This window comes from Limulus polyphemus, unplaced genomic scaffold, assembly GCF_000517525.1.
Source record: "Limulus polyphemus unplaced genomic scaffold, Limulus_polyphemus-2.1.2 Scaffold771, whole genome shotgun sequence".
NCBI classification, from domain to species: domain Eukaryota; kingdom Metazoa; phylum Arthropoda; class Merostomata; order Xiphosura; family Limulidae; genus Limulus; species Limulus polyphemus.
In genome coordinates this window covers 364,460-373,340 of record NW_013666381.1, presented here as the reverse complement: position 1 = coordinate 373,340, position 8,881 = coordinate 364,460, and the positions used below count along the sequence as shown (strand labels likewise).

The window sequence follows — 8,881 nt, the reverse complement described above, 5'->3', positions numbered from 1 at the left end:
AACTGTATTGATTGTAAATATGAAATTGAATGAAAACCACAGATAACAATATCTGGTAAAATGAAAGATAGCTTTATTTGAGCGCGATATCTACAATCCTGAAGGAAATTAAATTCTGACTTGGTGCAAGTAAGGAAACAGTCTCCATTCGTCCGATATGTTACAGAGTGGTCACCAGTCTCTTGTCGACCAGCTAGGAGGGAAACTGTACCTGGACGGTCGCTGAATTACTTCGTTGCTATCTGATAACTATAAACTCACAGTAAATATATTTTTAAAACGTGTATAGAAAGATTGTTTTGTAGTAGAATAAAAAAGAGTGGGCTTTGTACAGAAACAGCTTAGCAACATCATAATAATAATAATAATATCACATAATATACAATAGCAAGGAAAGGTACGAGGTAATAAGTAAATAAACAACTTAGGCAGGACAATGGTCAGCTGGAGAACCAACATGTAATGAGAGCAACAGCGCCAACCATGTCCTTTCGCCAGATGCACCTTCCCCCCTTTGCTGTTCTTTAAGTTTTGGAATGAGTATTTTATGATCTAACAACAACAACAATAACGTTCCAGGCTTTCGGAGCACCATGTTCTTTCTAATGTGCATAGATAAAGATAGATATAAGTATATCTACTTTGGGCTCTGTCGCATGCCTTAACTGGATTAACTACCATTCTTTCTTTTTTTTTTGTTAATAGTTTTTTTTAATGAAGGGATTATTAAAATTGCCCTATCTGTTCTCTAAACAACAAAGCAGACTAACTTTCCATTCCAAGTTGTATCTTTGTGACCCCGCCCAGCAGAATAAACCATGAAAGATTCACATTATTTTGATTAACTTGTGAGAAGTAAGAGCACTTACAGGGCCACAAAATGGCTTTGGCAGATGATCCGTTCTGTCCCTTTAATATACTTCCATCTGAAAAGCGGGCAGTATCTTACACATTGTAGAAGAGTGAAGATGAAAAAAAACCAGTGTTTTAATTTTCAAACTGCATAACACTCGAATGAGCTAAGAGTTGGTGTACAATCAACGAAGTCTAGATGCATCTCCGTGTTTACCAGAAGAACGGAGGATATTCTAAAGATGGCGATAAACAACAGAGCTAGCAGTTCAAAATCTGTTGCTCTGGCTAGAAGAGGATAAGTGGAAATCTTAAGATAAAGAGTAATATATCATTTCAAGCGTTATATTCGTAGACCATGCAAAATTTGTAAAGATACTGGTGTTTCTTTCACGCATTGATACGTTTCACCCGCTTAAATTACTGGAAGTATTTTTTTTTATTTTAATTTTTTATAATTTACCTTTAAAAGCCTTCCCACAACTAGAATAGGAAAGAAATTACAGCACGTAAAAGAATTTAATTCTGAATTGCGTTGTAATATTTACATGGGGTGTAATCGTTGTTTTAAGAAGAGAAAATGTGATTTTTTTGGCATATGGAAACGCATTCGTACAAAATCAGAAAAAAAAATTCTAAAAGCTAATCTTAACGGCTGGATTGCCCCTCGAGGAAAAGTGAAAGAGCTGAGCGGAAACAGGCTGTCCACTGCGCCACCTTGATGACCTGAGACTTGGTAGATGGATGGCTCAGTGTTGGCAAGTTTATCACGTCTTCAGATAGAACTAATATGGTTTCCACCTAGAAGCTGATGCTTGCGGTTAAGAAGCAATACTCTGCTAAAAATAATACATAAAAATAATTATAGTGTTGAAGGTCTAAATTCTTTTGTTGTATGAAAGTAATTCTTGTTTCACATTTAACTTATGCATTTTTTTTTCATAAAGAATATAATTGTGTAACAACCCTAACTAATTAAAATATCGAATAATAACTAATTCTTCAACAAGTTTTGTTCATACAGTGCTACCTAGTTAAATTTTAAAACATTGTAATTAATAAATAAAAATATTAGTACACTACATGGTTATTAAATATCGTATTTCTTAATTGGTTAGCTGTGTGTGTAGTTTATTCACTAGGCACAAACGCATTTAGGGGAAGTTGATTTATATATGTGTGGTCTAACATAATAACTAGTACCAAAGTGCTTGGAACCACTTTTAGCACAAAATATCGCGTTAATTAGGCCTAATAACTATATTAAAATCAGGACAGCATATAAAAGTAATCCATTCAGAATCGTAGCGCTAACGAATTTTGAGAAATATGAAAATATAGTACAGATAAAAAGTAGAATCACAATTTGATTCATTTACAAGTTAATTAATTTTGTCATTACACATTTATTGACCTATAGTTTATTCATTTCTCTTAGTTTCTGTTTTAAGGACAGTGTTTCTTTATTGTATTTATTTTTATAAAATGATGAGGACCGAAAATCTAATGCAAAATGACTTAATATATGAAGATATGTATATCTTATAAATACCAAAGCACGATTTACACAATTTATCATTCAAATCGAAAAGTTATGTCATGGGCAGACAGAAATTAATCTAATTTATTAAATCTGGAAAATTTCGTACGTTTTATGTTTTAATTAACAGGATTAGGTTTAATAAGACAATATTAACCCAAAGCAAGACTGTTTACAGATAAGCTATATTTAAGTTTGCTCAAACTGATACAACGTTTTAAGTTTCAAATGCTAAAAGAGTAAACATGGTTACATTTTATAGCACTTTCTAAATATTATATATATATATGTTATTTTAGTTATCTATCTATCTAGTAAACATGGTTACATTTTATAGCACTTTCTAAATATTATATATACATGTTATTTTAGTTAACTATCTATCTAGTAAACATGGTTAAGTTTTATAGCACTTTCTAAATATTATATATACATGTTACTTTAGTTAACTATCTATCTAGTAAACATGGTTAAGTTTTATTGCACTTCCTATGCATATAAAATAATAAAAAACTTCTAGAAATATTCCTGTTAAGAAGAAAAACTTACTTGACAGTTTAAAAAGTAAACGATATACTGTCAAAAACACTTAATATATATATATATTTACAAATAAAGAGAGGACAAACGATAACTTCTTAAATTTGTGCTTACCTTGATTTTTGAAGGTCAATGGATACCAACTCTTTAAATAACTTAAAATTGTATCTGGTTTTTGGTTGCTCACATATAAAAATGATTAATTAATGTAGCAGTTTAAATATGTATATATATGATCTGGTAAGTCAAGACAATTCTATGTCTAGGATTATAAACAAACAACAACAACAACAGAATAAAACAGTATTTATCTTGGATAAAAATAAAAACCCGTTTATAGAAGCCTGTATGGATCTTTTGTTGTTTTTGATTTTGGGAAAGAAAAAATAAATATTGAGAAGCCCAATTATCTATCTGTTTTACTCCATTGAAACTTGAGAAAACAGACAAGATCAACTGTATCAGGATTCTCCTTTACATCGGATGTTTGTACAAAGGACCTAAAAGCTACGTAGTTAGAGCTACACATTATACATATAATAAATGACAGCATTATTAGTATCAACTTTCGAAATTATGGAATGCCCACGTTATTAGAATTACCCCTCTCTCACGCACACACATTTGTAGAACATTCTGTGTATTTGCAAAAATATTGATATTTAATTGTTTGAACGCTATAAAAGCAGACTTAGTTATGTTATGGCTGCCAAACAATGGTATACGATATAAAGTACCCATAACAGGAGCACTGACAATACTAATACTCATTGGACCGTCTGTTCAAATACTTTTCTGCCCTCAGAGGCTATCAAGAGTAGAAGTTGAAAGAGAAAACTGTGGCCGGTATTAAGAAAGACGAATACACTAGCATGTAAAGCATGTTGTATCGAGTCTCAACTGACCGATTTCTTCAACACTATACGACCGTACTATATGAGGGACATATGGCAGCTGACAATCAATTCAAAATACAGCTTATCTTAAATGCTAACAACACGTTTATTTTTGTTGTTTTTTTTACTGGAGTTTAGAGCACAAGTTATAAATACTGCCTGAGTGGAAGCGAGTATGGATACTGAATGAGTGAAAGCGAGTAATGACGCCTGATAAATTACATTTAACCTACTTCCCTACCGACGAGAGTGAAATAATGGAGTAAACGCGAGCTGCTCTTACTCCAACAAACTCCTGGACCTTGGAGATGGCGTTGAAACATTTTTGTGGCAGATGGGTGGATCTTTTGACCCACTTAGACGATTGAATAACAGTCAGCATGTACTTGTACTTGGTTGACGAATGGGATAAAATCGAACATTTTGTGAGGTCTATACCACGTCGAATCAAGACTGTAATATCGCTGCAAAAGTTGGTTTAATTTGACTTTAGTTGGAATTTTATTTCAGCAAAATCGAAATGAGTAATAATCATATAACATGCAAAAGTTTACCTGCTGTTTTAATAAACATTTGCTCCCATAATACTCAGCCATTGTACTAAGATACTGCTGTAAGCTTCATATGTTTAACTTTTCAATAATGATTAATAATTGCTACATTATCAGGTTATTTTCTTGACAATCATTGAAAACTGCATCTAAAATTCAAACAGCCCCCTTTCGAAGAAGATTACAAGTGAGTTGCGATATACATGCTAAGCTTTTTTTTTTACATGGATATTCTGAAAACATTCCATTGAAAAACGAGATAAATAATTGTTATGACTGGCAGATATTTATGTTAAACATAGTAGTCACACGAGCTATTTTTTTAATTTTCTAACAAGATCGGAAAGAAAAGTATCACAAGTTTGTGTTTATAGCACCTATAGTAGCAAGTAATTTATATCAAAATCTGATAGTTCGTTATATATAATGATAATAAAAGCCACAATAAAACCTAAAATATAGCGCTTCAGCACCATTATGAAAATCAACCAAACAGAAGCAATTACTTAAAACACTAAAATAAAACATTTATGGACCACTAAGATATACTTAATTTTTATGATTAAATATGGGCCAATATTTTCTTTTAAACCTAGCAATATACACGCCAAACGCTACAATTTTCTGGGTGTAGATTAATTGCTGTATTGCACACGGTAACACCCAACAATATATCTATCAGCTAGCCTAGTTATGTCCTGGGTTTTTATTGATCGTCTGCTCAGCCAACACCACCTTACTTACGTCTACTCTTCTCATACTTTACCTGTACTTATATCACAACGAAATAATAAACCCACTCCAAGGTATGCCCGAACTTTGAGAGAAAATCGAGATATTATACCATTTATTTATTTCCATTTACTTGTGTGCAGTGCGTAAATCATAGATCTTCTCACTAAATGCCGTTCTCAACATATTTTCATGAATCTCATTCGATAGTTTCCGACAATTTTAAATCTGTGTCTAGATTTCCAGTTTAAAATAAATAAAAAACATTATATATATACTAAAGTCTTAAGTTTGTTATGGAACACACTGACACAACAATTTTATTATTATTATTAAAAAAACTTATTGATTCAAAGACAATAGCGTGTGTACGAGAGATGGAATAGATGTGAAACACTAACTTTTTTCTATAGACAACCCGAATAGAAAAAATGGATTAAAACATAATTATGAAACACAGGTGAACGACACACTACACTGTACTTAACCTTTTCATTCTTAATGTATTGTACACCATAAAAGCTAACGATTTTTTGAGGCCCATTATAAAATATGAAACTTAAAATCGAAGAAAAAAGGTTAACGGAATATTCAACAAATTTTAGTATTTAGCAGTCACTCCTTCCTTTAATTTTACAAATAATTAATCATGACATTAACGTATGGGAGGAAGGGGTGATGCTGAAGAGCAGTTCGTAGTTGAATATATGTATGGTTATCTCGGTAATACTGTGACACACACAAAAAAAAGTCATCGAAAGATCCAAGTAATAATGAACCTACATCTTATCTATTCTTTGACAGCTTGTTTAGGCAGAGTATTCATGATGAGTAGACTGGAATGGAAGGCAATTGCCTATTGTTTTTTTCACAAACAAGGCGGTTGCGGTCCATTCCATTATACTCGTATATCTTAGCCTTTTATTGGAAACCAGATGAAATAAAACATGCTTCGAACAGACTATACAGTAGTGGTAGAGACGTAATGTAGCATAAATTGTTACACATTATAATTAGAAGAGGCAATTAACTACTCAAGGTCAGATTAAAACTAACAAAACAGGAAAACATTGGCACTTATTTCTATCTAAACATACGTAAATGAAGGGACAGCGCACGTAATTTGTATAGATTGCCTTATACGAAAGGATGCTCAAATAAACTTCCGCAAAAAAAAAAAGGTTTCTACTGGGATTTGTGAGCGGATTTCAAAGAAAGAAAACGGTTCCTAGTTATAACGCTTGCTTGAACTGATGATGTGTGTTAAAATTAATCGTTCATGACATATTTTAGTATAGTATGGATTTCTTAAAGATTGGTGTATTACTTTCTGATTAAATCATCTTATTAGTTTATAAATTTGCTTGTTAGGCTTAGCGCAAAGCTACACATTGGACTATCTGCGCTCTGTCCACAGCGAGGAATCGAACTCCGGATTGTTGCGTTAACCCATCGGAGACAATACACTGAGTATAGACCTGGACCTTAACACCTGTACAATGTTTTGTATACTGATCTAATCGTAGCAGTTATGAGGTTTGACGTCTTAAAACACTACACGTCTAACAATTATTTTGGAAGGTTTCATTGACAGTATGGTATAAACCAGCTGACATGTGTCAAAAGTAACGCAGAGTATTATCATTGAACAAACAAATTGAGTGAGATTTTGAACACAAAAAAGATTTCTCAAGCAAGGCAACCCTAAAGATTTTCATTTATTACGACGCTAAACCATCATATTGACAAATCAGTTAAATATTACTAGTCCACCATTATGGTTGAGTGGTATACAAGACAGAATTATATTTTAAAAATTCTCCTCTAACTTAGCTTTATAAACGAGTGGATATATATAAGTGAAAAGAAAGATAATGTGGTCACCTGACCTAAAAGTTCTCTACATAGTATAAAATGCTTGTTTTAATACAAAATTCTATTCAAACTGATTTGTTATAAAGAGAAACAAATAAGACGAGCATTGTTATTCACACTAAATAAACTGATAATATTTCACACATCCATGTAAAATTTAGACACAAAACACTGCAACATAGTTGTCGTTGTCACAAAACGTAATATTAATAATAATAGCTTGATCTCTGCTTAAAACTAACCATAAACATTTTTTGATGCTTTTGGCTTGAAACAAAAATTATTACGAGTAGAACATATACTACCGCTTTTTTTTTTAGAGCAAAGCCACATTTGGAATCGAACCCAGGATTTTAGTGTTGTAAGTCCCTAAACTTACCGCTGCCCTAACGAGGAATCTACTTATGGCAACCAAAACGCAAATCAGGTTTAGTGCGCTCATTCGAATTCTAAACGTTTTTCCCTTGGTTGACTCACAAGTAATTAAACGTTACAAAGTCTTTTACCAATATGGTCACAGCGGCAATATTTATTTTTGTCAAAACTAAAACAGAATAAGCGAAATTGAATACATCGACTTTCCTGGAATTTTTATGAACACAATTCCCAACGTCGTTCCTGAATATTTTTCTTTTTGCAGTTTGCATATATTGATCCTAATCTTTAAGTATCAAATTCTGTGTTTTACATTTTTTAGAGTAGATTATGTGGCAATATAGCATACGGTCATTTTCATGCTTAATTAGTGGCTTTTCTGCTGCATGGTTAAGTTGTTTTAGAAGATTTAATTTATAAAACAGCTAGAAAATTGTTTAGCTTTCGCAGCTGTTTTGCTACTCAAGCTTAAAATTTCAGGATTCGTGAGATGTGTTGTTTTTCTAAATGGTTGTTTTTTTTACTCTCTTTCAGGACATCGAGGCAAGAAAAGTCGTAGATGTTCAGTCTTTTTTTGTCAATATTCACCCATTTTATGTATCATCAAAAAGTTTGTTGAAGCACATATATGTATGCAAGTGTGTATGTGTCTGTTCGCGCACGCGCAGTGTTACAGGAAAATATTTATATTCTGCTTGCTACACTTAAAAACAGTTTTGTGTTCTTCTCAGTATATTTTAAGCCGAAATATTCAACCTATCGCAACAAGTGTAACGTATATGAAAACACTATATACAGAGAAAGGGTATATTATGTTAAATGTATTTTGGAACTTCTCCACTTTGCAGCGTAGTTTCTATTGTAAAAGGCTCCGTCGTAAAGTTGTCATGTCCAAAGCCACCACATCTTCTTGCTGGCTTTCCGTTATCAATCATCCTGTTATAGGAATACGAAAGTTTTCAGCGCTCGTTTCAACAGTCCAATCGCTCAAAAATCCATATGTACTGCGTTCGGCGACTTGACTGCCACGTCTCTGTACTAAATAGCATGAATACCCGTTTCTCTCTCTCTCTCTCTCCAACTGCTCTAGATTGAATAGACATGTCGTGGAAGCAACTTGTGTACGCATGATTTGTGTCGATTATCCAGACGGAAATCTTTCTTGATTATGCTGTGTACCGTTGCGAGGGCACGTGGGTGGGTGCTGATAACTAGTTGCCTTTTCCCCCGTTTATCACTTCAAAATTTGGAACAGCTAGCGCAGATAGCTCTCAAGTAGCTTTTCACGAAATTCAACAAACAATCAAATTAAACGAGATCGAGATACTTTTAAAAAAGTAATTAAATAATTTCGTTACTGTGTTTTGTAGTTTTAAATTTCAAATTTGTCAACTAGAAAATGTTGGCATTTTTTGTATTTCAAATTGTTCGATACTCTGCTTTTAAAATAAACTGTAAAACATCATAACTATACACCTGGAAAAAAGTTAAGCACCCCCAAATATTTTTCAGGATTGCTT

The 8,881-nt window shown here is 32.7% G+C and overlaps 1 protein-coding gene across 1 annotated transcript in view; it reads right to left on the bottom strand.

Annotated features, from left to right (window-relative positions):
• Nucleotides 1-53: 53 nt before the first annotated feature.
• LOC106460447 (potassium voltage-gated channel protein Shaker-like) overlaps nt 54-8,881 on the bottom strand; it is a 150,009-nt gene continuing 141,181 nt past the window's right edge. Inside the window, exon 3 of the mRNA XM_013920141.2 lies at nt 54-1,660. The gene's annotated coding sequence lies outside the window, so the exon portion shown is untranslated. The remainder of the gene's footprint in view (nt 1,661-8,881) is intronic.